General features: G+C 36.2%; 1 pseudogene; it reads right to left on the reverse strand.

Annotated features, from left to right (window-relative positions):
- Positions 1–7,920: 7,920 nt before the first annotated feature.
- Positions 7,921–8,655, reverse strand: LOC146929354 (secreted RxLR effector protein 161 pseudogene; annotated as a pseudogene).
- Positions 8,656–9,520: the final 865 nt, after the last annotated feature.

Consider the following 9,520-nt stretch of genomic DNA (forward strand, 5'->3'; position numbering starts at 1 on the left):
GATATTCCATATGCTTCAGCAATTGGGTCTATCATGTATGCTATGTTATGTACTCGACCAGATGTCTCGTATGCTTTGAGTGCTACGAGCAGATACCAATCTAATCCTGGCAATGATCATTGGATTGCTGTCAAGAATATCCTTAAGTACTTGAGAAGAACTAAGGATACTTTCTTGATCTATGGAGGTCAAGAAGAGCTCTCTGTAATTGGTTACACTGATGCTAGTTTTCAGACAGATCATGATGACTTTAAATCGCAATCTAGATATGTGTTTTGCTTAAATGGCGGTGCTGTGAGCTGGAAGAGTTCAAAGCAAGAAACAGTCGCTGATTCTACAAAAGAATCCGAGTATATTGCTGCATCTAATGCCGCAAAGGAAGCTGTTTGGATTAAGAAATTCATTTCTGATCTTGGAATAGTTCCAAGTATTGTGGATCCCATTGAATTACTATGTGATAACAATGGAGCAATCGCACAAGCCAAAGAACCTAGATCTCACCAGAAATCCAAACACATACAAAGGCGCTATCATCTTATTCGAGAGATTATCGAAAGAGGAGATGTTAAAATATGCAAAGTACCAACATTAGAGAATGTTGCTGATCCACTTACTAAAGCTCTTGCCCAGCAGAAGTATGATGGTCATACTAGATCTATGGGTATTAGGTTTATGCCTGATTGGCTCTAGTGCTAGTGGGAGATTGTTGGTGTAAGCCCTAGAGGCCAATAATTTATGTTAAACTTATCTTATGTATCATGACTTTTATTATTGAATAATATATGGCACTCTTTATTATATTTATGTAATGTTAATAAAGTCCTTAGAATAGATAGTTCGTGTAATAATATAATTAAGTGTGACTTAATCATGAGATTACATTATCATAAAGAACGCTATTCTTAAATGCATCCGTAGTCAAAGCTTTAATATGAATAAAGGATAATAATAAAGCATCGAGACTATTATGTATGTAGACTGATGACCGCATCTCATGGGTCATAGATATGACATATTAAGTCTATACATAGGTATAAGTATTAGGAGTAATATTTATACTGGATTGACCCACCGTGAGAATACTACATAGTATGTTATGATATTGTCATAAGATATTCTCACAATGATAATAATGTATATCGCTCTTAGACCTGAAACCACTATGATTCCTAGATGTGGACTCAAGTGCTTTGTTGCCATTCTAACGTTGTCTGTAACAGGATAACCATAACGTTGATGGGTACTTGATGAATCATGCTGAGGGACATGAGTGTCCTAGATGGGATTTGTCCCTCCTCATAAACAGGAGATATATCTTTAGGCCTCTTGATGAAATATGACTGTAAAACTGCATGGCCATGCCGAACTAAGTCAATATAAGATATTGGACTTATTCGTTATTCAGTATATTTTGGAATCAAGAAATATAAATATTGATCTATACAAGGGTGACGAAATATCTATGCCTTGGGATCAATGAAGATATCGAGACAAAGGAGTAATTATACACATGAGTATTATCATGGAAAGGTTTCATCAGATCACTTGACATTCTTGTCACTTGGGTAGCAATGATGTGTTGCTAGATACCGCTCATTGTTTATAGTATTAAATATTAGATTTAATATTATTGCCAACGTGACTAGAACCTATAGGGTCACACACAAAGAACAGTCAAAAGAGAAATATATAAGTATGACTTATATAAAGGGGTGCGTTTAGTAAATGACGCTAATTAGTTAGCAAAACTACTAAACTCGTTGTTGGGCTTAATGAAGCCCAATAGTGACTTCTGACTTGCAGAGCACACTAGAAGTTCTATAAATAGAACCATAGTGATGAAGTTTTTGGTTACACGTTTTGAAGCAACCCTCTTTTCTGCACTTCTGATTCCTTGGCTAGCACCGAGTTTTGGAGGAGCATTGTTCGTGTGGACTTGCTAGAGGCTTTGCTGCTTGCTGCTTGCTTGGCTGTGATCGAGATTCCAGTTTCCAGTTTTCAGCTTTTAGATTTCACACTTCGAGGTAACAATCAAATCACTGATTCATGTTTGAATTTCGTAATGATCCAAGGAAAGAAAATCGAAATTATTCCGCTGCTTCTACTCCCTTCTGTTGTATTTGATTTTCCTTCAAAAACAACATATGAACTCTTTAAAGGAAGAAAACCCAATATCTCTTACTTTTATCAATTTCGATGTACATGTTACATTCTGAATAACAAGCTCTACCTAAAGAAATTTGATGCCAAGGCCGAAAGAGGAATCTTCTTAGGTTACTCTAAAAGGTCAAAGGCATACATAGTGTATAATTCAGAAACACTCTGTGTTGAAGAATCTATGCACGTTAAATTTGATGACAAAGAGCTTGGAGATAAAACTCCAAAGCAAGATGAAAGTTTTACATAGATACAGGTTCCTGAAGATACTCCAGAACCTGATCAGATAGCTGAATCTGAAGATAGTCCAGAAGCTGAACCCACCTCAGAAGCACATGATGAAGTTGCTTCTGATGAAGCTCAAGATGGCTCTCAGCAAGCTATTCAATCCAGGAACACTTTCAAGCACAAGTCTTCACATCCTGAGGATCTAATCATTGGAAACAAAGATAGTCCTAGAAGAACAAGATCATACTTCAGACAAGAAGATTCAATGATTGGACTGATATCAATGATTGAACCTACAACAGTTGATGAAGCACTTTCAGATGATGGATGGATCTTAGCTATGTAAGAAGAGTTGAATCAATTTCAAAGAAATGATGTGTGGGATCTGATACCCAAATCTTCTCAGAAGAACATTATTGGAACAAAATGGGTATTCAGAAACAAGTTGAATGAGCAAGGTGAAGTAACCAGAAACAAAGCAAGATGCACAAGGTTACAGTCAACAAGAAGGCATTGATTATACTGAAACATTTGCTACAGTTGCAAGATTGGAAGCAATCAGGTTCTTTCCTATGAAATTAATCATGGCATAATGTTATATCAAATGGATGTCAAGAGTGCATTTCTAAATGGAGTCATAGAAGAAGAAGTGTATGTCAAACAACCTCCTGGTTTTGAGGATCTTAAGCATCCTGATCATGTTTATAAACTGAAGAAATCACTATATGGCTTGAAACAAGCTCCAAGAGCTTGGTATGATAGACTAAGTAATTTCTTAATCAAAAATGATTTTAAAAGAGGTCAGGTTTGAAGTAGCAATAAACGTCACAAGAAAGGGGGGGTTTGAATTGTGACCCTTTTAAAAATTATTCCTGAAAGTTAAGTTTGGATTTATATACTCAAGAATGTTCTTGGTGTACGTTAGTTCAACAAGTTTAGAGTATATAACAATTTAATCAAAACAGAATGTTCTAAAGAATGATTATAAGCAGAATGAGAAAAATGATGTTAAGTTAAAATATAAGTTTATTTTAACAAAGACTAGAATGTTCTGGAGAATGATGACAGAATGATAAAACAATATTATATGCTGATTTTAAACCTTAGTTAAATATTTAAGTAAATGTTTTATCTTGGACCAGAATGTTCTGGAGATTAATGTAAGTGTGATAAAGTGTGTGTGTTGTGTAACTTTAAATAAAGAGAGAGAGAAAGAAGAATAACACAGGAGAGTTATCCTGGTTCACCAAACCCGGCTACTTCCAGTCCCCACACCTCGTGTGAGATTATCCACTATAGTTTTCTTGCTAACAGAAACTTCTGACTAGCACTATAAGATCTTGATCACACCAGATCAGTCCGTTACACCTGTATTATCAACCTCAGCAGGCTTCTACAATTCTTTGCGCACTAGCAAAAGAAAGGTTGGAATTTTCTACCTCAAACTATTAAGCCCAATAGACTTGAGAAGAATACAACACACTTTGTATAATGAGATTTGTGTGGATCAAATAAAATACTCAACTCGTAGTTTGAGTTTTACAATAGCAAATTCGAAAGAGAAGATCCAAGAGATATAGTGAGAGAGCTTGGAATTTGCTTTGTTTGCGAAGAGCTTTGTTTGTAGTGATGATTTTCACTTAGAGAGATATTAGCTTGCAAAACTCTTGCTTATAACCTTCAAAGGCCCTTGTATTTATAGGTGAGGAGTGTCTTGGTGATCAAGGGAGAAAATAGAGCTGTTGGACACGTTTTTGATAGCTGTCCAAAGACTCAATTGATTTCTCTTTTCTTCTTTAAAATAGCCAGAACGTTCTCAGAATGTTCTGTATGAACAGCCTGGCTTTTACAGCACTGTTGCTTGCTTGCGCATGAGATAACCAGCTGTTATGAGCTGTATAACTTGTTGCCCAATGCAGATGATGTCATTGTCCTTTGTTTTAGTGATGTCATGCTTTAAGCCATGTGCATTTATTCTTTAATGGGCTTCTTGGATCCAAATGGGTCGAACCCTTTTCCTAAGGCCCAAGAGACATTTATTAAATGCTATTTTGCCATGCTTTCTTGCTGTGCAGACTTGTTCACTTTTGATGTACTGTTTCATTTTCATCGTATTTGCCAGAACGTTCTCAGATTGTTCTCATGAAACAAATTCTCACAAAATGAATTAGTAGATAACAAGATTAAATAAATATAATATGTTTGTAATCTTTAAAACATCAAATAAGGATTTTGTCTCAACAATCTCCCCCTTTTTGATGATGACAAACATTTATAATTTATTTTGATTTTGATTTGAGTTTTTGAAAAATTTGTTAAAAACTCCCCCTCAACTTTAGCAACTAAAATTTTGTGCCATTTTGAGAGTATTTCCAGAATTTGTTTATGGCAATTGAGTTTGATAATTTTATCAAAGAACTCCCCCTCAATTCATGCATTCAAGATTTATATGCAAACATGAGAATATATAACATAACCAACATATTCATTTAGATAAAAAGATCATAAAGATCAATACAAGGATTCATATCAAAACATCAGAGATTCACCAAAATGCAATGTTCACCTGCGCATATACTAGCAGCAGTTTTGATCCTTGTTCAGACATATTTAAAAGCATAAATAGAGAAATAAAAACAGAGTTTTTAAAACATCAAAATAACATAATAAAACAGCATAAGCAGCAATCTATTCTTCCCTAGATCCTAGCTGTTTTCCTGGTCCTCCTAATTGGTATTCCCCTAACTCCCCTAAATCATCTCCCCCTTTGTCATCATGAAAAGGGGCAGCAGCAACAGGAGCAGTAGCAGCAGGTGGAATGGTTGGTGAGGAAGCATCAGATGATGAAGAGATGGTAGGCATAAACATGGGATACATGGGAACAGGAAAGGGATTCTGTTCAGGTTTAGGTACCTCATTCTTGTCACTCATGGTGTTCTTCCATTTCCTTGACAGAGTAGCTTCATAAGTCAGCCAAGACAGATAATGCAAAATAGCATTATTCCCTTCAATAACCCTAGTCAGATCATTACGTGTCTTGCTGCAATCTTTCTCAACTTTAGACCTTTTAGTTGGCCTTTCATTGTTCTCAACAATCCTTTGTGCCATAGAAGGAGACTCAGTAAACCTTGAAGGAAAAGTGAGATTGGTTTGAAGAGATTTGAAAGAATCCATCTGGACAGATGTATCAAAACCTTGTGGAGCAAAGAGTTTGTCCACCGAGTCAGGTTGGAATAAAGCAGAATATTCATGCTTTTGTGGAGAGATAAACAAGTTTGATGATTTTGTGACCGGGGGTTTTTCTGTGAGGCTTTGAAGGATCTCAGAAGCTTTGACATTCGAGAAAGATGCATTGTTGCCAAAATTAGCAAGCAATTCCTGATCCTCCTCCATCACAGGAGAACGTTCTGGAGAACGTTCTGGAGGGATGCAGTGTTCATCAGAGGCATTTTCTGGAACATGATTTTGCAGAGCAGACTCATCTTCCCTCTTTCTTTTGAGGTCAGTTTGAGGCTCAACATCAGGTTCCTGCTTCATGTGACTCAGATTTTTTGGGGTGAATTGAGAATACTCAAATAGAGATTGTTCACCCTCAAAAGGAACATGATTTTTGATGAAGATTTTAGTGAGAGCCATTCCATATGGCAGACATGACTTTTTGTTTCGAGATTGAATGACATTGATCATGTTATGAATTATGATATGAGGTAGACTCAATTTTTCTTTCATGTAGAGATGATACATGACTAAAAGATCATTTGGACTTACATTTTGAAAATTGCCATTTCTAGGTAAGACACAGTGTTGACTTATACCATGGAACATTTTTGGTTTAGGCAGAAGGTTCGAAGAAACAAACTCAGTGACATTTGGTTTGAAAAGGAGTTTGAGAACATTCTCAGAATCTACTTCGAGTTTTTCAAACCAATCATCACCAAAAACAGTACGACCAGTATTAGAGATACCAAGAATGTCAGAGATTACCTGTGGAGTGAGACGAATCTCAACATCCTTGATCCTAGACACTATCAGGCTTTCCTCAGGGTATGCTTCTGCCATGAAGTAGAAAGCTTGAATAAGCTTTGGGTAGTGTCTCTCACGAAGTTGAAGAAAGTTGTAGAAAGCTTGAATAAGCCTTGCTCATCCACATATTCCTTAAGATCAACTTTGTCTTTTTCAAGTTTGACAAAGTCATAATACCTTCCAATTCCAATAGACCTGTTTTCCCATTTCTTCTTGAAATCCTTTTTCAATGTTGGATCAAACAGGGGTACCTTCTTTCCTTGAGAGATTTTAATGTTCTTTGGTTTTGAGGTAGTTTTACGCTTTGGAGAACATTCTGGAGAATAATCTGAAGACAGTTTGTCATCTTCATCTGAAGAGCTTTCTGAAGAGCCTTCTGGAGAACGATCTGGTTCAACAGTTTGCTTCTGTTTTCCTTTGTCCTTCACAGTTGGTTTAGGCTTTGGTTTTGGTATAGAAGCCTTAACAGAAGGTTTTGAGACCTTTTTGCTACTCTTAGGCTTAGGCTTAAGAGGAGAAGGAGTTTTCTCAACCAAAGGGGTAGGTGGTTCAGTTTCTTCATCTGAATCAGAGATTTCATGGACAGTTGTGTCCACACTGTTGGTTTTCCTTGTTCCAACTGCAGAGCGAAGCCTTAGAGATTTTCTAGGTCTTGGATTAGGAGCAGATTTAGCCTTCTTTGGAGGCATCTTCCTTTTAGTGGCGTTCCTGAGATGAGGAGCCATTTTGTTCAGGTTTGGAGGTTCCTGAGGAGCGGTTTGTTGTTCTTCAACCGCTTCTGTTGGTGGGTTGAGATTGAGGTTGACAAATGTTGGTTGTGGTTCAACATACACAACCATCGCAAGTGGATGGAAAGATTCTGGGTCAGGGATGAAGGGAAGTTCTTCATCATTCTTCGATGGAGTTTTTTCTGGTGTGGTTTCGGTGGTGAGATAACCATCTTGCATGGTTTGTTCAACAGTGTTTTTGAGCGGAGATTGTGGTGGAGTTTCGAATGGAGTAGTTTCTTTGGTTGGTGGTGGAGTTAAATCAATACGTGGTGATGTGGGGGATGACGGTGGTTTCGTCGGAGGAGACGGTGGAGAAGGAGAACGAGTTGGAGATGGTGAAAGCGGAGATGAGTTGTCAGGGTTAGTGCTTCCGGCACCTTTGGTTCGAGCCATGTGAGGTGAAGGAAGTGGTGTACGGTGGTGGTTTGAGAGAAGAAGATGAGACGGTTCAGAGAAAGAAGAGAGTGGGAAGTTTTTAGAGAGAGAAAGTAGAAACCGGTTTTGGGAGAGGGAAAAAGGTGAGAAGTGACTTTTAGTGGTTTAATGATGAGAGAGGGAACAAGAGCATTAATGAGTTGTAATTTTTCTTGATATTGGTAATTTCTTTTCTACCTAGAGACTAGGTTTAAATAGAAGAAACTATTTTGAAAGGACATGGTTGAGACGTGTCCCACAAGTCTGTCTTGGAGGGTGTTTCTTTCAAGAATGTTTTTAGAACATTCTGATGAAGAGAAGACTCTTCCTATTTGGACCTTTTGCAAGGATTTTGAATAATGTGTAATTTTTCTTTAATAAAATTAAAGTGATCCTCAACTAAAGGTTTAGTAAAGATATCAGCTAATTGATTTTTTGTATCAACAAAAATTAATTCAAGTTCCTTTTTATTAACATGATCTCTAATGAAATGATGTTTAATTTCAATATGTTTTGATCTTGAATGTTGAATGGGATTCTTTGATAAATTTATTGCACTTGTATTGTCACAAAATACTGGAATATTTGTGTACCTTATAGAGAAATCCTCAAGTTGATTTTTAATCCAAAGAACTTGAGAACAACAGTTGGCTGCTGACACATATTCTGCTTCTGTAGTTGACAGAGCAATAGTGTTTTGCTTTCTGCATGACCAACTTATAAGTGCATTCCCAAGAAACTGACATGCTCCACTTGTGCTTTTTCTTTCTATTTTGTCTCCAGCATAGTCAGCATCACAGTATGCTATAAGATCAAAACAAGAACCTTTGCTATACCAAAGGCCAAGATCAGTAGTACCTACTAGGTATCTAAAAATTCTTTTTACAGCAGTTAAATGGGATTCTCTTGGAGAAGTTTGAAAACGTGCACATAAACCAACAGCAAAAACAATATCTGGTCTACTGGCAGTTAAGTATAACAGAGATCCAATCATTCCTCTGTATTCTTTTTCAGAAATAGTTTTTCCATTTTCATCTTTATCTAGGTTAGATGTTGGATGCATGGGAGTTGCCATTATTTTGGCTTCATTCATTTTATATTTTTTGAGAAGATCTTTTATATATTTTTCTTGACAAATAAAAATGCCATTTGATTCTTGCTTAATTTGTAAGCCAAGAAAGAATCTTAATTCTCCCATCATACTCATTTCAAATTCACTTTGCATGAGATTGGAAAAATCATCGCACATTTTTTCATTTGTTGAACCAAATATAATGTCATCAACATAAATTTGAACAATTAAAAAATTTGTGTTGTCATCTTTTCTAAAAAGAGTTGTATCTATTTTTCCTCTAGAAAAATTATTTTTGATTAAGAATGTACTTAACCTTTCATACCAAGCTCGAGGAGCTTGTTTGAGACCATATAGTGCTTTTGTGAGTTTAAACACATGATTAGGTTTATTTGCGTTCTCAAAACCAGGAGGTTGATGAACATAAACTTCCTCATTTAAAAATCCATTTAAAAAGGCACTTTTGACATCCATTTGAAATAACTTAATATTTTTATGAGATGCATATGCAAGAAGAATTCTAATTGCTTCTAACCTGGCTACCGGAGCAAAAGTTTCATCGTAATCAATACCTTCTTGTTGATTATACCCTTGTGCTACCAATCTAGCTTTATTTCTGATAACTTTTCCTTCTTCATTTAGTTTATTTCTAAATACCCATCTTGTTCCAATGATGGATTGATTTTGAGGTTTAGGAACAAGGTTCCATACTTCATTTTTCTCAAATTGAGAGAGTTCTTCTTCCATGGCTTTTACCCATGATTCTTCACATATTGCTTCTTGTATGTTCTTTGGTTCAATGTGAGAGATCATTGCCATGTTGACATCATTATTTATGAATGATCGTCTTGTTCTT

Source organism: Medicago sativa, chromosome 4 (assembly GCF_051527215.1).
Source record: "Medicago sativa cultivar Bolivia chromosome 4, Bolivia_mono, whole genome shotgun sequence".
In the NCBI taxonomy this organism is placed as follows: domain Eukaryota; kingdom Viridiplantae; phylum Streptophyta; class Magnoliopsida; order Fabales; family Fabaceae; genus Medicago; species Medicago sativa.